Source organism: Osmerus eperlanus, chromosome 11, assembly GCF_963692335.1.
Source record: "Osmerus eperlanus chromosome 11, fOsmEpe2.1, whole genome shotgun sequence".
Taxonomy (NCBI): domain Eukaryota; kingdom Metazoa; phylum Chordata; class Actinopteri; order Osmeriformes; family Osmeridae; genus Osmerus; species Osmerus eperlanus.
The window spans coordinates 14,523-39,352 of record NC_085028.1 but is presented as its reverse complement, the minus strand read 5'-3'; the positions used below and the strand labels follow the sequence as shown (position 1 = coordinate 39,352).

The 24,830-nt window shown below is 45.7% G+C and overlaps 14 non-coding genes across 14 annotated transcripts; all 14 read left to right on the top strand.

The window, feature by feature from the left end:
- Nucleotides 1-12,650: 12,650 nt before the first annotated feature.
- trnav-cac (transfer RNA valine (anticodon CAC)) lies at nucleotides 12,651-12,723 on the top strand. The gene has a single exon. It is a non-coding gene; the product is annotated as a tRNA-Val (tRNA).
- A 3,738-nt stretch (nucleotides 12,724-16,461) lies between these two features.
- Nucleotides 16,462-16,534, top strand: trnav-aac (transfer RNA valine (anticodon AAC)). The gene has a single exon. It is a non-coding gene; the product is annotated as a tRNA-Val (tRNA).
- Nucleotides 16,535-17,213: 679 nt separating this feature from the next.
- trnav-cac (transfer RNA valine (anticodon CAC)) lies at nucleotides 17,214-17,286 on the top strand. The gene has a single exon. It is a non-coding gene; the product is annotated as a tRNA-Val (tRNA).
- Nucleotides 17,287-17,623: 337 nt separating this feature from the next.
- Nucleotides 17,624-17,696, top strand: trnav-aac (transfer RNA valine (anticodon AAC)). Its single transcript has one exon. It is a non-coding gene; the product is annotated as a tRNA-Val (tRNA).
- A 674-nt stretch (nucleotides 17,697-18,370) lies between these two features.
- On the top strand, nucleotides 18,371-18,443 carry trnav-cac (transfer RNA valine (anticodon CAC)). Its single transcript has one exon. It is a non-coding gene; the product is annotated as a tRNA-Val (tRNA).
- Nucleotides 18,444-18,780: 337 nt separating this feature from the next.
- Nucleotides 18,781-18,853, top strand: trnav-aac (transfer RNA valine (anticodon AAC)). The gene has a single exon. It is a non-coding gene; the product is annotated as a tRNA-Val (tRNA).
- A 674-nt stretch (nucleotides 18,854-19,527) lies between these two features.
- Nucleotides 19,528-19,600, top strand: trnav-cac (transfer RNA valine (anticodon CAC)). Its single transcript has one exon. It is a non-coding gene; the product is annotated as a tRNA-Val (tRNA).
- Nucleotides 19,601-19,937: 337 nt separating this feature from the next.
- trnav-aac (transfer RNA valine (anticodon AAC)) lies at nucleotides 19,938-20,010 on the top strand. The gene has a single exon. It is a non-coding gene; the product is annotated as a tRNA-Val (tRNA).
- Nucleotides 20,011-20,689: 679 nt separating this feature from the next.
- Nucleotides 20,690-20,762, top strand: trnav-cac (transfer RNA valine (anticodon CAC)). The gene has a single exon. It is a non-coding gene; the product is annotated as a tRNA-Val (tRNA).
- Nucleotides 20,763-21,099: 337 nt separating this feature from the next.
- Nucleotides 21,100-21,172, top strand: trnav-aac (transfer RNA valine (anticodon AAC)). Its single transcript has one exon. It is a non-coding gene; the product is annotated as a tRNA-Val (tRNA).
- A 679-nt stretch (nucleotides 21,173-21,851) lies between these two features.
- On the top strand, nucleotides 21,852-21,924 carry trnav-cac (transfer RNA valine (anticodon CAC)). Its single transcript has one exon. It is a non-coding gene; the product is annotated as a tRNA-Val (tRNA).
- Nucleotides 21,925-22,261: 337 nt separating this feature from the next.
- trnav-aac (transfer RNA valine (anticodon AAC)) lies at nucleotides 22,262-22,334 on the top strand. The gene has a single exon. It is a non-coding gene; the product is annotated as a tRNA-Val (tRNA).
- Nucleotides 22,335-23,014: 680 nt separating this feature from the next.
- Nucleotides 23,015-23,087, top strand: trnav-cac (transfer RNA valine (anticodon CAC)). The gene has a single exon. It is a non-coding gene; the product is annotated as a tRNA-Val (tRNA).
- A 337-nt stretch (nucleotides 23,088-23,424) lies between these two features.
- On the top strand, nucleotides 23,425-23,497 carry trnav-aac (transfer RNA valine (anticodon AAC)). Its single transcript has one exon. It is a non-coding gene; the product is annotated as a tRNA-Val (tRNA).
- The last annotated feature ends 1,333 nt before the right edge of the window (nucleotides 23,498-24,830 follow it).

Genomic DNA, 24,830 nt, shown 5'->3' with positions numbered 1-24,830 from the left:
ACATTATACAAACACATTTGTGATGAGTTAAGATAAATGCAATATTTAAGTATAAAATACTTTTTAGTTTAAGTTCAGTTAACTTAGTGGAATTAGTACTATTAACTTAATTTACCTAACTTACATTGACAATAAATAATTGAGTTACCTATACTCAAATCAAAGAATTGTCTATGCTTAAATAGTATAAGTTAATAAACTCAAATGATTCAAGGCAATCGGTTTCCTCGAACCGTTTGAGTTGAACTAACTCGTCAGGTTTTACAGTGTATCTGTCAATGTCAAGGACCTTCCGAGCTCTCCTGTGAATGCCAGCACCCGTCAACTGCTTCCCACAAGCTGGGCAGAACACCCTCACCCTCCAAAGGCGGTAGGGCATCCACACCATCAGCCGATGGGTGAAGAAGCGGTCGGGTGTTGGCGTTTGGTGATAAATCAGTGCTGGAACAGGGGGCTCATACCACAGCTTCAAATCTGGCCGCAGTTTGCCAGAGTGAAAGAGGGTGTTGGATATCCACCTCTGATCTTGAACAGGGATTGACTTGCTCAGCTCACCCGGCAACCAGACAGAAGCTGTAGCCCCAGTAGCAGCTAGATGGATTTCTCCTGTCCCATCCTGTTTGGGAGACAACAGCAAATAAGAATATGTTTTTTTGCATTCAAAAAGGCTACTCTCAAGATGACTTGAAACATAACCAGACAAAAAGGAGACGCTGTACTCACAGTGGCTACTTCCAGGCTGGTGCTAACAGCAGGGCTGGGGGTCCTCACAGAGGCGGTAGACGGGGTCCTCAGTGAGGATGGAGGATGAGCAGGACTGGAGGTCCTCACAGAGGATGGAGGAGGAGCGGGGCTGGGGGTCTTCCTCGCCACAATATTGGGCTTCACTGAGGCAGACTGTGACCCACCAAAGCGTGATTTAGTGAACTGCAAGGGGAAACAGAGTTAATTTTGTTATTCAGCACATACAAAATGATTTATACAAAACATGAATAACTAAGAAAATATTTACCATTGACACACTCAGAGGGGACCGCAGGAAAGAAGGCTGGGCTGCAGCACCAGTGGACAAGTCTGAAGCCACAGACTGTGGTGCTTGAGGTGACTGTAATGTATCAGCAACAGCATTGTAAGAGACCTGAGATGCAAGATAGTCAGATGTAAAAAAATTATACATCACCTTAACAGCATGGAATCCACAATTACAGACCATGGACCCTCCAAATAGGGCGGTCTGTCCACGGGCCTGCATGGGGCATTCTCAATCTGAAACAATCAGAATAGTTATTCAGCCAGTCACTCAGTGTACAGTCCATTGTCTGATATTATCTGCACCATTGTATTGACCCTTTTTCATCAAGTGACCTGCAGACTAATGACTGTAAGAAGTAATAAGCACATATTTTGCAGTACTTTACCTTTTGATAGAGGTCATGCCATTTCCGCTGCCTTGGGGCAGGTCTATTGCCTCCTCCAGCAGGCCAAACCCCTGAGCCAGCAAATGCCCTCAGCCTCGCCATCCACTCTCCATCTCCCATGGATTTATGGCTCTTAAGCTTGGTGCTCATCTAAAATAACAGAGACATATTAATAACCATAGTTACAACTATGTATGGAAGCATGGTGTGCTGAACCAACTTGTGCATACTCATAAGTACAGTAACATGAGCAAACTAGACTGCTAACGGTTTTTGTTTAGTTTTTAACAGCTTACTGTATCTACAATGATTGACATGTCATTCTTACCAAAGCTTCAGGTAGGATCATTATAAATTCCATTATTCTTTGGAGGTAGACCCACTTTAAATGAATGTAAGTAGCTACAGTAAAGGACTAGTTAATATTTACACTAAAACCGTAGAAGTTTAGACTAGGTACTGTAAGCAGACCCCGCAATGTCGACAAGTTAATACTGAATGTTGGTTACTGTACTGCACTGTCTGTACTGTAGCTAGCTAGGTAATCCATTGTGCTCTGCACGCGTGAGTTCGAATCTCATCCTCGTCGGCAAGTTATCTTTATGACATGTCCACCTTTGTCAATTGAAATTCTTCTGTCCGTTACTGCTCCTATTTAGTGCCCCCCTCCACCACTGCCTTTCCAGCAACTCTTTGATTCCTTCCTCAGCTCCTGACTATATTCCTTTTCACAATTGTGCCTGTCGTCACCTGCTTTTCTCCATGTTTTGTGAAATGGAAGGTTCTTTCACCACCGTGGGCCCAGTGCTGTAAATGACGAGGTGGCCGAGTGGTTAAGGCGATGGACTGCTAATCCATTGTGCTCTGCAAGCGTGAGTTCGAATCTCATCCTCTTAGGCAAGTTATCTTTATGACATGTCCACCTTTGTCAATTGAAATTCTTCTGTCCCTTACTGCTCCTATTTAGAGCCCCCCTCCACCACTGCCTTTCCAGCAACTCTTTGATTCCTTCCTCAGCTCCTGACTATATTCCTTTTCACAATTGTGCCTGTCGTCACCTGCTTTTCTCCATGTTTTGTGAAATGGAAGGTTCTTTCACCACCGTGGGCCCTGTGCTGTAAATGACGAGGTGGCCGAGTGGTTAAGGCGATGGACTGCTAATCCATTGTGCTCTGCACGCGTGACTTCGACGCTCATCCTCTTAGGCAAGTTATCTTTATGACATGTCCACCTTTGTCAATTGAAATTCTTCTGTCCCTTACTGCTCCTATTTAGTGCCCCCCTCCACCACTGCCTTTCCAGCAACTCTTTGATTCCTTCCTCAGCTCCTGACTATATTCCTTTTCACAATTGTGCCTGTCGTCACCTGCTTTTCTCCATGTTTTGTGAAATGGAAGGTTCTTTCACCACCGTGGGCCCAGTGCTGTAAATGACGAGGTGGCCGAGTGGTTAAAGCGATGGACTGCTAATCCATTGTACTCTGCACGAGTGAGTTTGAATCTCATCCTCGTCGGCAAGTTATCTTTATGACATGTCCACCTTTGTCAATTGAAATTCTTCTGTCCCTTACTGCTCCTATTTAGTGCCCCCCTCCACCATTGCCTTTCCAGCAACTCTTTGATTCCTTCCTCAGCTCCTGACTATATTCCTTTTCACAATTGTGCCTGTCGTCACCTGCTTTTCTCCATGTTTTGTGAAATGGAAGGTTCTTTCACCACCGTGGGCCCAGTGCTGTAAATGATGAGGTGGCCGAGTGGTTAAGGCGATGGACTGCTAATCCATTGTGCTCGGCATGCGTGAGTTCAAATCTCATCCTAGTCGGCAAGTTATCGTCATGACATGTCCACCTTTGTCAATTGAAATTCTTCTGTCCCTTACTAATCCTATTTAGTGCCCCCCTCCACCACTGCCTTTCCAGCAACTCTTTGATTCCTTCCTCAGCTCCTGACTATATTCCTTTTCACAATTGTGCCTGTCGTCACCTGCTTTTCTCCATGTTTTGTGAAATGGAAGGTTCTTTCACCACCGTGGGCCCAGTGCTGTAAATGACGAGGTGGCCGAGTGGTTAAGGCGATGGACTGCTAATCCATTGTGCTCTACATGCGTGAGTTCAAATCTCATCCTCGTCGGCAAGTTATCGTCATGACATGTCCACCTTTGTTTCAGCCTAAACCATACAACGGAACGTTAACTCCAATTCAACCAACACAATTGCTACCAAGACAAACACAGCAGTCGTCTAGTACTGTAACGTAGTAGTACAATTTACCGGGGCAGCTTCTCGGATTTTGCGTTGTTACTGACGCTTATTATGAACTTGCGATTTTCCACTAAATAAATGTCAAGCTTATTTATGTTTTGGGGGGCATATTTTCAGTTAGCAGATGGTACTGTTTGAATCGCAATTCCATCTTCTATTCTACAGTACTGCCGGTAACGTCGTAGAATAATCTTCAAAGGGGGTTCTTTATTCATGAATTAATGCAATGAGTAGGCTAAATGCATGAAAATATCACGAGAAGGGAAAAACTTAAAAGGACGTTTACGTCATAGAGATTAGGTCAATTTTTACACCGGTCTGCCAAATTTATTCGTTTTGATTCAACGATGAGGATGCCTTTTGCAGGGGAAATGAGAAGATCTATTTCATTCTACACTTCACTCGTATTTTCAGTTGTAAATGAGCAGCAAAAAAAAAAGCTTTTAAATCTATGTAATCTTTATAAATAATAAGTATGCATTTTTATATAAAATATACAGAAATATCAGTTTTAAAAATGTCATTCAAAAACGGACCCCTGTGCAACCGACGCAAGCAAGCACAAACTACAATTTCCCCAGAAAGTGTACCCTCTCTAGTTAACTTTAGTTTATTACATACTGTAATCTGCAATGTATATTTCATAAAGTAACAATTTCAGCATCCCACCTGACTGGCTGCAGCAGTCCCGGTCAACATAGATAGCCTCAGGCTCAGCTTGTCCAGCATTCTCATAACGTGTGATGATTCCCTGGCACAACTCTTCCAGCCCTGCACCTTCACCTGTCGTCAGAACACTGTTCAGAACCTGGCCAAGCTCGATGTTGGACATCCATGCAGCGGAGTCCCCTATACTGCCAGCCAGCTTCTTGGTGATCTGAAAAACACAAAAACAGAACGTTCTAAAAAAAACTGTACAAGCTTACTAAAACTAGAGAGGGTACAATTTCTGGGGAAATTGTAGGGTGTGCTTGCTTGCGTCGGTTGGACAGGGGTCCGTTTTTTAATGACATTTTTACAACTGATATTTTTGTATTTTATATAAAAATGCATACTTATTATTTATAAAGATTACATAGATTTAAAAGCATTTTTTTTTGCTGCTCATTTACAACTGAAAATACGAGTGAAGTGTAGAATGAAATGGATGTCTTCTCATTTCCCCAAGAGGCAAGAGGCAGCCTCATCGTTGAATCAAAATGAATTTGGCAGACCGGTGTACAAATTGACCTAATCTCTATGACTTAAACGTCCTTTTAAGTTTTTCCCTTCTCGTGATATTTTCATGCATTTAGCCTACTCATTGCATTCATTCATTAATAAAGAACCCCCTTTGAAGATTATTCTACAACGTTGCCCGGCAGTAGAAGATGGAATCGCGATTCAAACAGTACCATCTGCTAACGGAAAATATGCCCCCCAAAACGTAAATAAGCTTGACATTTATTTAGTGGAAAATCGCTCATTCATAAAAAGCTCACTGGTAGCAATCATTGTCAGTAACAACGCAAAATGCGATATAGCCCTGTGTGGAGAAGCTGCCCCGGTAAATTGTACTACTACGGCACAGTACTAGACTACTGCTGTGTTCGTCTTGGTAGCGATTGCGTTGGTTGAATTGGATTTAACGTTCCGTTGTACGGTTTAAACTTAAATTAATTATTTTCATGAACAGATTGACAACGTTTAGGCTGTGGCAATGAAGTTCAGGTTAGTAGTTAGATAGACTTTTGATTTAAGTAAGGGGAGTGCCGAACATGTTCTGTCGCCGTTTGACTTCCTACAGTTAGGAAACATCTAGATAGCTAGATGTTTTTGTAGTGTGTCTCACGTAAGCTACAGCGTTGCAGTGAGCTACACTGGTTTGAAACCACAGGTAATGGTTTTTTCACCAACAAATCGTTTACTAATGTCAGAATAAACCCTACAACGAAAATGTATATGTGAGGAATGTTTATTTTAACGATTGAAAACAGATAACGCTACATCATAGACCACTGTAGTATGTGTTGCCCGGGCAACACAGGCTAATGTCATGATGCTAATACTTCAGTGACATAGTAGACTACTGTTTCCGAAAGTAGATGTACTTCCTTCATAAAATCAGCTTATATTGTACATTACACATCACAATTGTGTGTCATATCACAAAGTAAAATTAGTAAATAGTTATCACCTGGCCTCTTTGCTTGTGGCATTTCTGCAGCTGCCTTGCAGTAAAGCTATAGTTAGCCTAGCTATCTCCCAGAAGTTAACGAGCTGCTAAACTAATATTCTGCTAGAGGTAGTCACGCGAGTTTTCGTGACGTAAGTAGCGTCATTGACTGTGGTTAGCAAGTTAGCCACCGTTAGCTTCACTTTTCGACACAAAAACGTAATTTCTACTTAAACCGTGCAACGGAACGTAAATCCCAATACAAGCAACTCAATCGGTACCAGGACGAAACGTTTGACACCTAGGTTGTCTATGTAGGCCAAATATTGACTGAGTTTTAGGGGGGCAAAAATAATAATAATAATATATATGTGAGAGAACAAAGGTTGTGCCCTTGCCGAAGGCAAAGCACACCCAATAATATATATGTGAGAGAACAAAGGTTGTGCCCTTGCCGAAGGCAAAGCACACCCAATGAAACACTGTTGTTGTTGTTGTTTTTACTGTTTATTACTTCTATAGTCTTTTCCTATTTAACCTACACCAAAATCTAAAATATTTATATAAATATTTACAGAATATCCGTATTCTTCTGATAACCAGTAGCAGCTAATCAAAATATATACTTTACTGCTTTTTACAATGGGAGAAAATGAATAGTGAGCAGAATTAAGTTCAAGTTATCGTTGATGCGGCCCTCCAACACATTTCAGGTTTCTCATGTGGCCCCTTGTAAAAATTAATTACGGACCCCTGAGTTACGGAGCTGGGCCATGGAGCTAGGATTTTGATGCTAGGGAGAGTGTGAGAAGATGATTTAGCCAAGGCCAAAGGGTAAGAAGGCCAAATTACAGGTGTTGGCCATCTGAAGGGCATGCGACAGCAAGGTGGGACCTGCTATAAGACTTTGAGCTATGAAATGTTAGGTCTCAGTTCAGGGAAGTGCTTTTAAACCGTAGCACTTTCTATTTTGAAATGTTTTATTTTGCTTAAAATGTTTTAGTTTGGCAGCTCAGTGAAGCACTTAAAAGATTTTTATTTTTATATACAGTATGATTATGCTTCAAATAAAAAATATATTTACCTACACCTTATTCTTGTTTAAGATCATTTACATAATATATATGAATGTACATGGAGCGTGATAAAAAGAGGGTACAATTTCTGGAAAAATTGTAGGGTGTGCTTGCTTGCGTTGGTTGCAGAGTGGTGCGTTTTTTACTGACATTTTTACAACTGATATTTCTGTTTCTTATATACTAGTGTAATAATTGGACCAATACACTGTTCCTATTGGTCTAGAAGACGTTCTCAAAAGTTAATAAGTCTGTTTATATACCTCCTGAAAGTTTGCAGAGGTAAATAAACGTTTTACGGACCTAGCAACAAGCGGTTGCCTTGGAGATGTAGCCATTGACCTTAACAACGTTGCATCTGCTCGGCAACAAAGTAGCCTAAAAAGCCCCAAAAAAAGCCTAAAACAACCAAATACGGTTTTTGCACAGGTCCGCAAACGCCCCGCAATCGCTTCCCGTTTTAAAGAAGTATCTGAAGCAGACAAAAGACGAATTGATGTTGTTGATATGATATATTTTAACATCCTCCCCCCCCCCCATTGACGAGTTCTCGTCCCACCCCACTAACACTGCCACTGACACCTTGTTAACCACTTTAACTGCATCACTTGACTCTCTCTGTCCCCTGTCAACCAGGCCTGCACGATGTTCTCCCTCCTGCCCGTGGCTTACGGATGTTATCCGTGAAGAACGGTCCACCCTTCGGGCAGCTGAGAGGAGATGGCGCAAGTCCAAAGGCGGTCCGGACCTTGATAAGTATCACTCCCTCCTCAAATCCTTCTCTTCTCACATAACTGGTGCTAAAACCCTCTACTTTCTGAACAAAATTAACTCTGCTTCAAACCCCCACAAACTTTTTTCTACCTTCTCCACGCTTCTTAACCCACCTCCCCCACCCCCTCCCTCCACCCTGACAGCAGACGACTTCTCCTCCTTCTTTGAGAAAAAAGTCGCCGACATTAGCAGTCGGCTCCCTAAGCCCACCTGTCCTACCCTCTCACCCTCCATGACAGACCCGACTAAATGTCTAAACTCTTTTTCTCCCCTGTCTGAGGCAGAGATCTCTGACCTCATTCTCTCTCATCGCCCCACCTCCTGTCCCCTTGATCCTATACCCTCCCCTCTCTTTCAAACCATCTCCCCTCCATCATAACTTTTCTTCTCCATGTCCTAAACTCCTCTCTTACCTCTGGCACCTTCCCCTCTGCCTTCAAACAGGCTAGAGTTACCCCTCTACTCAAAAAACCCTCCCTTAACCCTGCCGTTCTCCAGAACTACAGACCGGTATCACTGTTACCCTTCCTTTCAAAAACAATTGAACGTGCTGTATCTAACCAACTGTCTAACTTTCTCTCTCAGAACAACCTGCTTGACCCCAACCAATCGGGCTTCAAGACTGGCCACTCCACAGAGACTGCCCTCCTTTCAGTCACCACTGCCCTCCAGTCTGCCAGAGCGGCTTCCAGGTCATCTGTCATCATTCTGCTGGACCTTTCTGCAGCGTTTGATACGGTTAACCACCAGATCCTGCTCGCCAGACTTTCTGAGAAGGGCATCACTGGCACTGCACTCCAGTGGATCTCATCCTACCTGTCGGGAAGATCCTACCAGGTTTCCTGGGGAGGCAAACTGTCAGGCCCTCGCCAGCTCTCCACTGGTGTCCCACAGGGCTCCGTCCTTGGACCCCTCCTCTTCTCTCTGTACACCACCTCACTTGGACCAATCATCACCTCCCATGGCTTCTCCTACCACTGCTACGCTGACGACACGCAGCTGTACCTGTCGTTCCCCCCGACAGATCCGGGGATCTCAGCTAGGATTGAGGCCTGCCTCACAGACATCTCCGCCTGGATGACCGAGCACCACCTCCAGCTGAACCTCGCCAAAACAGAACTTGTCATCATCCCGGCTAAACCCTCCATCTCCCACGATCTCTCAATCACCCTGGGATCTGCGACGGTGACCCCTTCATCCTCTGCCAGGAACCTTGGGGTTACCATGGACGACGAGCTCTCCCTCACGGCCCACATTGCTGCGGTCTCCCGGTCGTGTAGATTCACCCTCTACAACATCCGGAAGATCAGGAGATACCTGTCTGAGCACTCCACCCAGCTGCTAGTCCAAGCACTTGTCCTCTCCAAGTTGGACTATTGCAACTCGCTGCTCGCTGGTCTCCCAGCATGTGCAACCCGTCCTCTTCAGAGGATTCAGAACGCAGCGGCCCGCCTGGTCTACAATCTACCCAGACGCTCCCATGTTACCCCGCTCCTCATCTCTCTCCACTGGCTACCTATCATGGCCCGTATCAGATTCAAGACCCTGGTATTGACCTTCCGAGCAGTGAACGGGACTGCACCCGTCTACATCAAGTCTCTCCTGCAGCCCTACACCCCCACCCGTCACCTACGGTCTTCTTCAGACAACCGCCTGGTGGTCCCACCGCTCAAGACCGCCCGGTCCCAACACAAGCTCTTCTCCTGTCTGGCCCCCCAGTGGTGGAATCAACTCCCCACTTCCATCAGAGACACTGACTGTCTCTCCACCTTCAAGAAAAGGCTCAAGACGCACTTGTTCCGGGAGTACAACGGTACTTAGGAATGGTTCGCTTGACCCGATGTTAGTTTCCTCAAGGATCACAATGACTCTTGCTTAGAGACTTGTTGCTCTTGTGGTTAGTGGTAACTGACTTAAATTTTTGTACTCGCTGTGATATATTGTTTTATTATTGTTGCTTGCTTTTTTTTCCCACAGGTACACTTGCACTTATAGCAGTTCATGTTGTTTAATTGTAACTTGTTTAACTACATGCTCTTATGGTTCTTCCCTTTGGCACTTATTTTGGTTGTTCACAATGTGTGCTTCATGTTTTGGCTACTCGCAATGTTTTGTGGCTATCTCGTTGTTATGATCAGTGACATATGCACTTTGTAAAGCTCTCTCTTGGAAGTCGCTTTGGATAAAAGCGTCTGCTAAATGAATAAATGTAAATATGTTGCGTTGGAGATGTAGTGACGTCACCAGTGCAAGTGCAGCTGATTGCTCTGACAACATAAGAAACCAAATGTTTACTCCTCGACAGGTCAGGAAACGCTTTGTCGCCTCGATTTGTTAAAACAATTTGTTTTTGTAAACCTCGACCTACGGTCTCGGTTAACAAACGTTTTAACAAATCTCGGTTTACAAAGGCGTTTGCAGACCTGTCAAGGAGTAAACATTTGCTGTATATTTTATATAATAATGCATACTTATTATTTATAAAGATTACATAGATTTAAATGCATATTTCTTTTGCTGCTCATTTACAACTCAAAATACTAAGAGTGAAGTGTAGAATGAAATAGTTGTCTTCTCATTTCCCAAGAGGAAATGGTGATTAGAAGCCTCATAGTTGAATCAAAACGAATAAATTTGGCAGACCGGTGTAAAAATTGACCTAATCTCTATGACTTAAACGTCCTTTCAAGTTTTTCCCTTCTCGTGATATTTTCAGGCATTTAGCCTACTCATATTGCACTCATTCATTAATAAAGAACCCCCTTTGAAGATTATTCCAAAAACGACGTTACCGTCAGTAGAGTTATCTCAGATGGAATCGCGATTCAAACAGTACCATCTGCTAACTGAAAATATGCCCCCAAAAACATAAATAAGCTTGACATTTATTTAGTAGAAAATCGCTCATTCATAAAAAGCTCACTGGTAGCGATCATTGTCAGTAACAACGCAAAATGCGATATAGCCCTGTGTGGAGAAGCTGCCCCGGTAAATTGTAATACTACGGTACAGTACTAGACTACTGCTGTGTTTGTCGGACGGCCTCGGGAAGCAGACGGGCGACGTGACGTCTGGCGTCAGAGAAACCGCGGTCGGACCCGTCTGCCAAGCGGCTGTGCGGAGGCCCTTGGGAAGCAGACGGGCCACGTTGACCTAGATTAAATTGATAAGGTGGGAACGGCGGGAGACAAATGAAACCGCAGCTGGACCTCTTCGCCGAGCCCACGGCCGAGAGGGGTCGTCGCAGGCCAACATTTCAAAGACGGCCTTTACGATTCGACGATTCTTGATCGCTCTTTGGCGGTCGAATTAGGGAGGCGTCCTTAGAATAATTTGTCCATGCAATCACGTAAGCTGTAGGCAAGTGCTACTAACACACATTCCGTGTTTTACTCATGAGCACACGCCACACAGACCTGCAACTTGGCAGAAGGGTCCGACCGCGGTTTTCTCTGACGCCTGGCCAATTCTCCCGCTGAGAGGGATCGCCAATCGTCGAATCTTAAAAGGCCGCGCGCGCGCGGTTGGACCTAAAATAAAGTGGACGAGACGAGGTCGGAGAGACGCGTCGATTTCATTTGTCTCCCTTTGTTGCGACCTTATCAATTTAATATAGGTCAACGTTGCCCGTCTCATTTCGAGGGCCGCCGCACGGCCGCTTGGCAGACGGGTCCGACCGCTGTTTTCATTTGTATGCCGCCATTCTGACCTTATCAATTTAATCTAGGTCAACGTGGCCCGTCTGATTCCGAGGGCCTCCGCACGGACGCTTGGCAGACGGGTCCGACCGCGGTTTCTCTGAAGCCAGACGTCACACTCATTCTACCGCCGAGAGGGGTCGCTGATTGTCGAATCGTAAAGGCGTCATTAGACTCAGGAGAGATGTTGGAGGCGTGGATCTAACCTTGTCAAGGTGAGAGAGCCCAATGACGCCTACCTAATTCGACCGCCGTAATTGACAACGCAGACACTGCGGTGGGTCACAACGACCCGCGGACAGCTCCACCTAGTGTTAACTAGTGATATAACCTGATATATAAACTTCTGGGGTGGGCGGCGGGTTCATAATTGACAACGCAGACACTGCGCTGGGTCACAATGACCCGGAGACAGCTCCACCTAGTGTTAACTAGTGATATAACGTGATATATACACTTTGACAACGCAGACTTTTTTTAGTTTTAAAGGTTTTATTCACAACGGACACAACACAAGAAAGGCGTGGGGCCTAGACCCCACTCACCCAACCGACACTGACCGCACAAACCCCAATCCCAATAAACACATCATAGACACCACAATAAACCATCACCCTTCCCATCCCCCACACCCCCAGCCCCTTACACACACAAAATAACCTAACGCAGACACTGCGGTGGGTCACAATGACCTGAGGGCAGCGCAAGTGTTCCTCCTAGTTTTAACTGTTGATATTATGTGATATACCCCTCCCCTACGTATCTACGTTTTTGTATTAGGAAGAGTCGCACCGACACGGCGGTGACAGGGTTAATACAAAAATTATAATTATTTATTTTTTATTAGGTAAAAGTATCGCTACACGACGGTGGGTCACAATGACCCGAAGGTAGCACAAGGGGTAGGTATAGTTATCGCAACACGACGATGGGTCACAATGACCCGAAGGTAGCACAAGGGGTAGGTATAGTTATCTAGAAGCCTGGTAACGAACATGCATTTGAATCAGGTGTGTTGGAGCCAAGAAACCTCTAAAAACATGCAGGACAGGGTTAAGAACCACTGATCTAAAGCATGCTGGCCTGAGGACAAGGGTTGAGAACCACTGCCTTAGACCGTCTCAGTGCCCGCTGGCTTGTTGAAGAACCATATCAACTGGTTCATAAGCCCAAATGCCCATTTGACATGATAAAGGCGTGTCCTCGCTCTGTGTCCTTGTTTGTTTGTGTGTGGGTGTGCAGTGAGATTCTGTTGTTGGCTAGGAAGAAGTTTCCGTAGTGTAGTGGTTATCACGTTCGCCTCACATGCGAAAGGTCCCCGGTTCGACACCGGGCGGAAACACGTCCCCTTTTATCAGCAGTCTCGTAAATAATTGATGTATTGTCGACAGTTACGAGTTTGTTGGAGTACCCTGGGCCCGGTTTTTCAAAAGTAATCCACTAGGATTTTGGATAACGGATTGGATCAAATCTTGAAAATGGGTTTTTCAAAAGAAAAAACGGATTACATAATCGGATTAGATCACGTAATCCAATCTTGGTTTTGATCCGGATCAAACCTTTAGTTTGGGTTTTTCAGAACTTTTTTGTAGGATTTGGATCACTTTGATCCAAAAAATCGGGATTAAACTGATCCCGTCAGAAGGGTGGATTCAGCGTGGATTTCATGCCCAAAATGTAATGAAAACTTTTAAAATGTATCAAATAATACTAAATTTGGATCATGCAGTATCTGACAAGATATCCTATTTATTCATAAGGTTTTAATTTTATTTGTACATCCGTCAGGCTACAGTGATTAGGTAGGCTTTAAGGTATTCAGCCTTTCAGTATAGGCCTACAGCAAAGTAGAAAGAGTTTGGCCTCATAAAATAATCCCCCAAACAGCTGTAAAAATTGACCAAAAACAATACATTTTATTCTGTCACTAATTGACATATATATATTCATCGCAATCGAAAATATTTTTGTTTTTAGAATATTTATTAGTGATGCATGCAATGATTACAGAATAACCAAATAAATGCAAAGATTGGCAATCACTGATTTTTTAAATCCCAAACAAATCCAAATCAGAAATAGTGTCTAACTATTGCGTCCCTTGTTGCACGTCCTGTTTGCTCGTTCTGGCAGAATGCAGGAGGTTGGTTAGGGTCTCCAAGGGGCTCAGGTGCTTTATTGTCAGCACAGAGAGGGACATTGCGCTTAGTAGCGATGTTGTGCAGGACAATACAGGCAAGGGTTATGTTGCATGCTTTCCGTGGTTCCGCTCTCAGGTAGTTAAGGCATGCAAAGCGCCTCTTAAGAACTCCATTTAAACGCTCAATTGCACATCTTGCTCTGCAATGAGCAGTGTTGAAGCGTGCCTGCGCCGGTGTATTTGCTGTTAGAAAAGGAGTCATCAGCCATGGTAGGAGTGGGTAGGCACTGTCTCCTAATATTATGCCATCCGGTCGGTTGGTTTGGAGGTCTCTATATAGAGCGCTTTCCCTCAGGATGCGTGCATCATGGACAGACCCAGGCCACTTGACAACGCAGTTGGTGATGATGAGGTCAGCATCACACACAATTTGGACATTGATGCTGTGCCTCCCCTTTCTGTTTATTAACTCCCACTCATTCTCGTGAGGTGCTTGTATATGCAGATGTGTGCAGTCGATTGCTCCAATAGTATTGGGCATATTCCCCAAAAGAAAAAAGCTGCGCTTGGCCTGGGCAATCTGGTTGTCCTTTGGAAAAGAAACAAATTCATTGACCAGGCTGGCCAGTGCGATTGACACATCTCTCACCACATCACACACAGCTGATTTCACCACTCCCATATAGTCACCAACATTTTGATAGAAAGTCCCACATGCATAAAATCGGAGAGCAATGAGGATCTGGTCTTCCACAGACAGACCGTGACTCCTTTGGGTTCTGTGTTGAAGTTTTGGCCTGAGAAGGTTCACAAGGTACTCTATATCAGCCTTCCCAAAGCGAAACCGGACATACAGCTCCTCAGTGGTGTATTGCTCCAGTGGCTTGGTACGTTCAACATACACCCTTTGACGGTATCCTCTCCTGGCAAAGTGGTGGTGGCGGTGGACAACACCTGCCATTTCACTGTCTCTCTGTGAATCCTCTGAGAAAGGCTGATTTATATGGCTGTGTAGTTGGTCTTTTCAAACACACCTATTACAACTGATTGGTTTTGGCTTGTGGAACCATGGACTCAAGAAGCTGTAACTTCACTGCTGCTGAAACCAATGCACTACTAGAGGGTGTTCGGTGCCATTATGGAACAATAGTGGGAAGTTTTAATTCTGCTAAGGATACCAACAAAAAGAAAAATGATGTTTGGATTTTAATCACAGAAAATGTGAATGCCATAGGGTCTGGCCAGAAGAGGACCACAGACCAAATCAAATTGCGGTGGAAGAATCTTAAGGCCAGGGCAACAAAGCACCATGCTGAAGCCAAAAACCCACAAACAGGCAACAAGCCATTTAAGAGGGGAGATTACACAGATGTGGTCCTCGACATCATTGGAGGTGAGAAGTCGCAAGCTCTCCATGGTATTCAAGGTGTTGTAGGGGATGGCGAGCCTTGGATTGAGGAGGAGGAGAATCTGACAGTTCCTCCTGAGGCTGATCCAGAGCGCGTATTTATATTGGATCTCAGCTCTGTTCCTGAGGAAGAAGCTGGATCCTCATTGGTTGAGCCAGTGGTAGTTGCCACAGGATCTCAGAGGAAAGACTTGAAGCGCCCTTCACCAAACAAAGATGATGATTACAAGGCACTTCTGCAAAAAGAGACTGAAAGGGCAGAAGCACAGCTTCGTCTGGCAGAGGAACAACTGACTCTGACCAAACTGCAGCAAACCAAGGCCAGACTTGAGATCCGCCTCCTAAAGGCTACGCTCAGACAAGCTGGTCTCTCCACATCAGATGAGGAAGTCTGAAATTATTGTGGATTATTTGACAGTCTTTTTTTTAATTCAATACATCTATATTTGAAACTTGTTATAAATATCCTCAATGTACAGTGTTTGTGTTGTAGGTCTCAGATGAGCGGACTGCTGGAAGAGGATGGGGTGGGGGTTTTCTTGTTTTTAATTTTTTTTAAATGTGTGTGTTTTCATTTCAAATAAAAATAAACTTATATTGACCCCACACTGGCTATTCTACTTGTTGCTCTTTATATATGGTTCTACATTGTGATTTCCTATCCTGTTTGAGCACTGGTTATCCAGATTTGGTGATCCTGAAAAGTTCCTATCCGGATCAGATTGATCCAATACGATGTTGCTTTGAAAAACTGGCTCAAAAGTAAGATGGATTACGTGATCACGGATCGCAAAAAAAAGGATTACTAAATCCGGATCAATTTTATCCGGATTGAACCTTTTGAAAAACCGGGCCCTGGTGCCACATGCTCCGTCGTTTTCTGTAGAGCTTGGTAAGGGTCCAATCAGGTCTAACACATGCAGAACAGGGAAACCTGAGGTCCAGGATTGGGAAAGGTTGCTTTGGACAATCTCATTTGTTGCTAGCTTGCTGAAGAAGAGTATCAACTAGTTCATGAGCCCAAATGCCCATGTCAAGATTTGAAATGTGTGTCCTTGTTCTGTTTCCTTGTTACTTGCGTGTTTGTGTGTGCACTGGGCTTCTGTCTTTCAGGAGTTGGCAGTTTCCGTAGCGTAGCGGTTATCACGTTCGCTTAACACGTGAAAGGTCCCTTGTTCGAGACCGGGCGGAAACATGTCCCATTTTATCAGCAGTCTCGTAAATAATTGATGCATTGTCGACAGTTACAAGTTTGTTGGAGTACCCTGGTGCCACATGCTCCGTCGTTTTCTGTAGAGCTTGGTAAGGGTCCAATCAGGTCTTACACATGCAGAGCAGGGAAACCTGAGGTCCAGGATTGGGAAAGTTTGCTTTGGACAATCTCATTTGTTGCTAGCTTGCTGAAGAAGAGTATCAACTAGTTCATGAGCTGAAATGCCCATGTCAAGATTTTAAATGTGTGTCCTTGTTCTGTTTCCTTGTTACTTGCGTGTTTGTGTGTGCACTGGGCTTCTGTCTTTCAGGAGTAGGCAGTTTCCGTAGTGTAGCGGTTATCACGTTCGCTTAACATGCGAAAGGTCCCCGGTTCGAGACCGGGCGGAAACTTCTGCATCTTTCCTCGGTTTTCGTCCAATGGCGATCCTCTCGAGAGTAGTTAATGTCCCATGTAGTCCCAATGTCCCAAGAAGTCCTATGATTCAGTGGAGTTGACATGTCATTCTTTGAAATGGGAAGTCAGCTACCCTGGTGCCACTTGTGCGGATTCGCCTTTTAAGCCGTTCCGTTGTTTCTACCAGTCGGTAGAATCCCGTTCAGCAAGATTACCATGAATGTCATGGGCCAAGGACCTTTGTTACTTCTGAGACCTTCAGACCTGTCGTTCGCGATCCTGGTCCCACCTGCCCTGCCCTGCCCTGCATGTTTGAGATGTTTCCCTGCTCCAACACACCCAATTCAAATAAGTGGGTCGTTATGTAGCTCTCTAGAAGCCTGGTAACGAACATGCATTTGAATCAGGTGTGTTGGAGCCAAGAAACCTCTAAAAACATGCAGGACAGGGGTTCCCTGAGGACAGGGTTAAGAACCACTGATCTAAAGCATCCTGGCCTGAGGACAAGGGTTGCGAACCACTGCCTTAGACCGTCTCAGTGCCCGCTGACTTGTTGAAGAACCATATCAACTGGTTCATGAGCCCAAATGCCCATTTGACATGATAAAGGCGTGTCCTCGTTCTGTGTCCTTGTTTGTGTGTGTGCAGTGAGATTCTGTTGTTGGTTAGGAAGAAGTTTCCGTAGTGTAGTGGTTATCACGTTCGCCTCACACGCGAAAGGTCCCCGGTTCGAGACCGGGCGGAAACATGTCCCCTTTTATCAGAAGTCTCGTAAATAATTGATGCATTGTCGACAGTTACAAGTTTGTTGGAGTACCCTGGTGCCACATGCTCCGTCGTTTTCTGTAGAGCTTGGTAAGGGTCCAATCAGGTCTAACGCATGCAGAGCAGGGAAACCTGAGGTCGAGGATTGGGAAAGGTTGCTTTGAACAATCTCATTTGTTGCTAGCTTGCTGAAAAAGAGTATCAACTAGTTCATGAGCCGAAATTCCCATGTCAAGATTTTAAATATGTGTCCTTGTTCTGTTTCCTTGTTACTTGCGTGTTTGTGTGTGCACTGGGCTTCTGTCTTTCAGGAGTTGGCAGTTTCCGTAGTGTAGCGGTTATCACGTTCGCTTAACACGCGAAAGGTCCCTGGTTCGAGACCGGGTGGAAACTTCTGCATCTTTCCTCGGTTTTCGTCCAATGGCGATCCTCTCGAGAGTAGTTAATGTCCCATGTAGTCCCAATGTCCCAAGAAGTCCCATGATTCAGTGGAGTTGACATGTGATTCTTTGAAATGGGAAGTCAGCTACCCTGGTGCCACTTGTGCGGATTCGCCTTTTAAGCCGTTCCGTTGTTTCTACCAGTCGGTAGAATCCCGTTCAGCAAGATTACCATGAATGTCATGGGCCAAGGACCTTTGTTACTTCTGAGACCTTCAGACCTGTCGTTCGCGATCCTGGTCCCACCTGCCCTGCCCTGCATGTTTGAGATGTTTCCCTGCTCCAACACACCCAATTCAAATAAGTGGGTCGTTATGTAGCTCTCTAGAAGCCTGGTAACGAACATGCATTTGAATCAGGTGTGTTGGAGCCAAGAAACCTCTAAAAACATGCAGGACAGGGGTTCCCTGAGGACAGGGTTAAGAACCACTGATCTAAAGCATCCTGGCCTGAGGACAAGGGTTGCGAACCACTGCCTTAGACCGTCTCAGTGCCCGCTGACTTGTTGAAGAACCATATCAACTGGTTCATGAGCCCAAATGCCCATTTGACATGATAAAGGCGTGTCCTCGTTCTGTGTCTTTGTTTGTGTGTGTGCAGTGAGATTCTGTTGTTGGTTAGGAAGAAGTTTCCGTAGTGTAGTGGTTATCACGTTCGCCTCACACGCGAAAGGTCCCCGGTTCGAGACCGGGCGGAAACATGTCCCCTTTTATCAGAAGTCTCGTAAATAATTGATGCATTGTCGACAGTTACAAGTTTGTTGGAGTACCCTGGTGCCACATGCTCCGTCGTTTTCTGTAGAGCTTGGTAAGGGTCCAATCAGGTCTAACGCATGCAGAGCAGGGAAACCTGAGGTCCAGGATTGGGAAAGGTTGCTTTGAACAATCTCATTTGTTGCTAGCTTGCTGAAAAAGAGTATCAACTAGTTCATGAGCCGAAATTCCCATGTCAAGATTTTAAATATGTGTCCTTGTTCTGTTTCCTTGTTACTTGCGTGTTTGTGTGTGCACTGGGCTTCTGTCTTTCAGGAGTTGGCAGTTTCCGTAGTGTAGCGGTTATCACGTTTGCTTAACACGCGAAAGGTCCCTGGTTCGAGACCGGGTGGAAACTTCTGCATCTTTCCTCGGTTTTCGTCCAATGGCGATCCTCTCGAGAGTAGTTAATGTCCCATGTAGTCCCAATGTCCCAAGAAGTCCCATGATTCAGTGGAGTTGACATGTGATTCTTTGAAATGGGAAGTCAGCTACCCTGGTGCCACTTGTGCGGATTCGCCTTTTAAGCCGTTCCGTTGTTTCTACCAGTCGGTAGAATCCCGTTCAGCAAGATTACCATGAATGTCATGGGCCAAGGACCTTTGTTACTTCTGAGACCTTCAGACCTGTCGTTCGCGATCCTGGTCCCACCTGCCCTGCCCTGCATGTTTGAGATGTTTCCCTGCTCCAACACACCCAATTCAAATAAGTGGGTCGTTATGTAGCTCTCTAGAAGCCTGGTAACGAACATGCATTTGAATCAGGTGTGTTGGAGCCAAGAAACCTCTAAAAACATGCAGGACAGGGGTTCCCTGAGGACAGGGTTAAGAACCACTGATCTAAAGCATCCTGGCCTGAGGACAAGGGTTGCGAACCACTGCCTTAGACCGTCTCAGTGCCCGCTGACTTGTTGAAGAACCATATCAACTGGTTCATGAGCCCAAATGCCCATTTGACATGATAAAGGCGTGTCCTCGTTCTGTGTCCTTGTTTGTGTGTGTGCAGTGAGATTCTGTTGTTGGTTAGGAAGAAGTTTCAGTAGTGTAGTGGTTATCAGGTTCGCCTCACACGCGAAAGGTCCCTGGTTCGAGACCGGGCGGAAACATGTCCCCTTTTATCAGAAGTCTCGTAAATAATTGATGCATTGTCGACAGTTACAAGTTTGTTGGAGTACCCTGGTGCCACATGCTCCGTCGTTTTCTGTAGAGCTTGGTAAGGGTCCAATCAGGTCTAACGCATGCAGAGCAGGGAAACCTGAGGTCCAGGATTGGGAAAGGTTGCTTTGAACAATCTCATTTGTTGCTAGCTTGCTGAAAAAGAGTATCAACTAGTTCATGAGCCGAAATTCCCATGTCAAGATTTTAAATATGTGTCCTTGTTCTGTTTCCTTGTTACTTGCGTGTTTGTGTGTGCACTGGGCTTCTGTCTTTCAGGAGTTGGCAGTTTCCGTAGTGTAGCGGTTATCACGTTTGCTTAACACGCGAAAGGTCCCTGGTTCGAGACCGGGTGGAAACTTCTGCATCTTTCCTCGGTTTTCGTCCAATGGCGATCCTCTCGAGAGTAGTTAATGTCCCATGTAGTCCCAATGTCCCAAGAAGTCCCATGATTCAGTGGAGTTGACATGTGATTCTTTGAAATGGGAAGTCAGCTACCCTGGTGCCACTTGTGCGGATTCGCCTTTTAAGCCGTTCCGTTGTTTCTACCAGTCGGTAGAATCCCGTTCAGCAAGATTACCATGAATGTCATGGGCCAAGGACCTTTGTTACTTCTGAGACCTTCAGACCTGTCGTTCGCGATCCTGGTCCCACCTGCCCTGCCCTGCCCTGCATGTTTGAGATGTTTCCCTGCTCCAACACACCCAATTCAAATAAGTGGGTCGTTATGTAGCTCTCTAGAAGCCTGGTAACGAACATGCATTTGAATCAGGTGTGTTGGAGCCAAGAAACCTCTAAAAACATGCAGGACAGGGGTTCCCTGAGGACAGGGTTAAGAACCACTGATCTAAAGCATCCTGGCCTGAGGACAAGGGTTGCGAACCACTGCCTTAGACCGTCTCAGTGCCCGCTGACTTGTTGAAGAACCATATCAACTGGTTCATGAGCCCAAATGCCCATTTGACATGATAAAGGCGTGTCCTCGTTCTGTGTCTTTGTTTGTGTGTGTGCAGTGAGATTCTGTTGTTGGTTAGGAAGAAGTTTCCGTAGTGTAGTGGTTATCACGTTCGCCTCACACGCGAAAGGTCCCCGGTTCGAGACCGGGCGGAAACATGTCCCCTTTTATCAGAAGTCTCGTAAATAATTGATGCATTGTCGACAGTTACAAGTTTGTTGGAGTACCCTGGTGCCACATGCTCCGTCGTTTTCTGTAGAGCTTGGTAAGGGTCCAATCAGGTCTAACGCATGCAGAGCAGGGAAACCTGAGGTCCAGGATTGGGAAAGGTTGCTTTGAACAATCTCATTTGTTGCTAGCTTGCTGAAAAAGAGTATCAACTAGTTCATGAGCCGAAATTCCCATGTCAAGATTTTAAATATGTGTCCTTGTTCTGTTTCCTTGTTACTTGCGTGTTTGTGTGTGCACTGGGCTTCTGTCTTTCAGGAGTTGGCAGTTTCCGTAGTGTAGCGGTTATCACGTTCGCTTAACACGCGAAATGTCCCTGGTTCGAGACCGGGTGGAAACTTCTGCATCTTTCCTCGGTTTTCGTCCAATGGCGATCCTCTCGAGAGTAGTTAATGTCCCATGTAGTCCCAATGTCCCAAGAAGTCCCATGATTCAGTGGAGTTGACATGTGATTCTTTGAAATGGGAAGTCAGCTACCCTGGTGCCACTTGTGCGGATTCGCCTTTTAAGCCGTTCCGTTGTTTCTACCAGTCGGTAGAATCCCGTTCAGCAAGATTACCATGAATGTCATGGGCCAAGGACCTTTGTTACTTCTGAGACCTTCAGACCTGTCGTTCGCGATCCTGGTCCCACCTGCCCTGCCCTGCCCTGCATGTTTGAGATGTTTCCCTGCTCCAACACACCCAATTCAAATAAGTGGGTCGTTATGTAGCTCTCTAGAAGCCTGGTAACGAACATGCATTTGAATCAGGTGTGTTGGAGCCAAGAAACCTCTAAAAACATGCAGGACAGGGGTTCCCTGAGGACAGGGTTAAGAACCACTGATCTAAAGCATCCTGGCCTGAGGACAAGGGTTGCGAACCACTGCCTTAGACCGTCTCAGTGCCCGCTGACTTGTTGAAGAACCATATCAACTGGTTCATGAGCCCAAATGCCCATTTGACATGATAAAGGCGTGTCCTCGTTCTGTGTCTTTGTTTGTGTGTGTGCAGTGAGATTCTGTTGTTGGTTAGGAAGAAGTTTCCGTAGTGTAGTGGTTATCACGTTCGCCTCACACGCGAAAGGTCCCCGGTTCGAGACCGGGCGGAAACATGTCCCCTTTTATCAGAAGTCTCGTAAATAATTGATGCATTGTCGACAGTTACAAGTTTGTTGGAGTACCCTGGTGCCACATGCTCCGTCGTTTTCTGTAGAGCTTGGTAAGGGTCCAATCAGGTCTAACGCATGCAGAGCAGGGAAACCTGAGGTCCAGGATTGGGAAAGGTTGCTTTGAACAATCTCATTTGTTGCTAGCTTGCTGAAAAAGAGTATCAACTAGTTCATGAGCCGAAATTCCCATGTCAAGATTTTAAATATGTGTCCTTGTTCTGTTTCCTTGTTACTTGCGTGTTTGTGTGTGCACTGGGCTTCTGTCTTTCAGGAGTTGGCAGTTTCCGTAGTGTAGCGGTTATCACGTTCGCTTAACACGCGAAATGTCCCTGGTTCGAGACCGGGTGGAAACTTCTGCATCTTTCCTCGGTTTTCGTCCAATGGCGATCCTCTCGAGAGTAGTTAATGTCCCATGTAGTCCCAATGTCCCAAGAAGTCCCATGATTCAGTGGAGTTGACATGTGATTCTTTGAAATGGGAAGTCAGCTACCCTGGTGCCACTTGTGCGGATTCGCCTTTTAAGCCGTTCCGTTGTTTCTACCAGTCGGTAGAATCCCGTTCAGCAAGATTACCATGAATGTCATGGGCCAAGGACCTTTGTTACTTCTGAGACCTTCAGACCTGTCGTTCGCGATCCTGGTCCCACCTGCCCTGCCCTGCATGTTTGAGATGTTTCCCTGCTCCAACACACCCAATTCAAATAAGTGGGTCGTTATGTAGCTCTCTAGAAGCCTGGTAACGAACATGCATTTGAATCAGGTGTGTTGGAGCCAAGAAACCTCTAAAAACATGCAGGACAGGGGTTCCCTGAGGACAGGGTTAAGAACCACTGATCTAAAGCATGCTGGCCTGAGGACAAGGGTTGAGAACCACTGCCTTAGACCGTCTCAGTGCCCGCTGACTTGTTGAAGAACCATATCAACTGGTTCATGAGCCCAAATGCCCATTTGACATGATAAAGGCGTGTCCTCGTTGTGTCCTTGTTTGTGTGTGTGTGGGTGTGCAGTGAGATTCTGTAGTTGGTTAGAAAGAAGTTTCAGTAGTGTAGTGGTTATCACGTTCGCCTCACACGCGAAAGGTCCCCGGTACGAGACCGGGCGGAAACATGTCCCCTTTTATCAGCAGTCTCGTAAATAATTGATGCATTGTCGACAGTTACAAGTTTGTTGGAGTACCCTGGTGCCACATGCTCCGTCGTTTTCTGTAGAGCTTGGTAAGGGTCCAATCAGGTCTAACGCATGCAAAGCAGGGAAACCTGAGGTCCAGGATTGGGAAAGGTTGCTTTGAACAATCTCATTTGTTGCTAGCTTGCTGAAAAAGAGTATCAACTAGTTCATGAGCCGAAATGCCCATGTCAAGATTTTAAATGTGTGTCCTTGTTCTGTTTCCTTGTTACTTGCGTGTTTGTGTGTGCACTGGGCTTCTGTCTTTCAGGAGTTGGCAGTTTCCGTAGTGTAGCGGTTATCACGTTCGCTTAACACGCGAAAGGTCCCTGGTTCGAGACCGGGTGGAAACTTCTGCATCTTTCCTCGGTTTTCGTCCAATGGCGATCCTCTCGAGAGTAGTTAATGTCCCATGTAGTCCCAATGTCCCAAGAAGTCCCATGATTCAGTGGAGTTGACATGTCATTCTTTGAAATGGGAAGTCAGCTACCCTGGTGCCACTTGTGCGGATTCGCCTTTAAAGCCGTTCCGTTGTTTCTACAAGTCGGTAGAATCCCGTTCAGCAAGATTACCATGAATGTCATGGGCCAAGGACCTTTGTTACTTCTGAGACCTTCAGACCTGTCTTTCGCGATCCTGGTCCCACCTGCCCTGCCCTGCCCTGCCCTGCCCTGCATGTTTGAGATGTTTCCCTGCTCCAACACACCCGATTCAAATAAGTGGGTCGTTATGTAGCTCTCTAGAAGCCTGGTAACGAACATGCATTTGAATCAGGTGTGTTGGAGCCAAGAAACCTCTAAAAACATGCAGGACAGGGGTTCCCTGAGGACAGGGTTAAGAACCACGGATCTAAAGCATCCTGGCCTGAGGACAAGGGTTGAGAACCACTGCCTTAGACCGTCTCAGTGCCCGCTGACTTGTTGAAGAACCATATCAACTGGTTCATGAGCCCAAATGCCCATTTGACATGATAAAGGCGTGTCCTCGTTCTGTGTCCTTGTTTGTGTGTGTGTGGGTGTGCAGTGAGATTCTGTTGTTGGTTAGGAAGAATTTTCCGTAGTGTAGTGGTTATCATGTTCGCCTCACACGCGAAAGGTCCCCGGTTCGAGACCGGGCGGATGCCTGTCCCCTTTTATCAGCAGTCTCGTAAATAATTGATGCATTGTCGACAGTTACAAGTTTGTTGGAGTACCCTGGTGCCACATGCTCCGTCGTTTTCTGTAGAGCTTGGTAAGGGTCCAATCAGGTCTAACGCATGCAGAGCAGGGAAACCTGAGGTCCAGGATTGGGAAAGGTTGCTTTGGACAATCTCATTTGTTGCTAGCTTGCTGAAGAAGAGTATCAACTAGTTCATGAGCCGAAATGCCCATGTCAAGATTTTAAATGTGTGTCCTTGTTCTGTTTCCTTGTTACTTGCGTGTTTGTGTGTGCACTGGGCTTCTGTCTTTCAGGAGTTGGCAGTTTCAGTAGTGGAGCGGTTATCACATTCGCTTAACACGCGAAAGGTCCCCGATTCGAGACCGGGTGGAAACTTCTGCATCTTTCCTCGGTTTTCGTCCAATGGCGATCCTCTCGAGAGTAGTCAATGTCCCATGTAGTCCCAATGTCCCAAGAAGTCCCATGATTCAGTGGAGTTGACATGTCATTCTTTGAAAAGGGAAGTCAGTGCCACTTGTGCGGATTCGC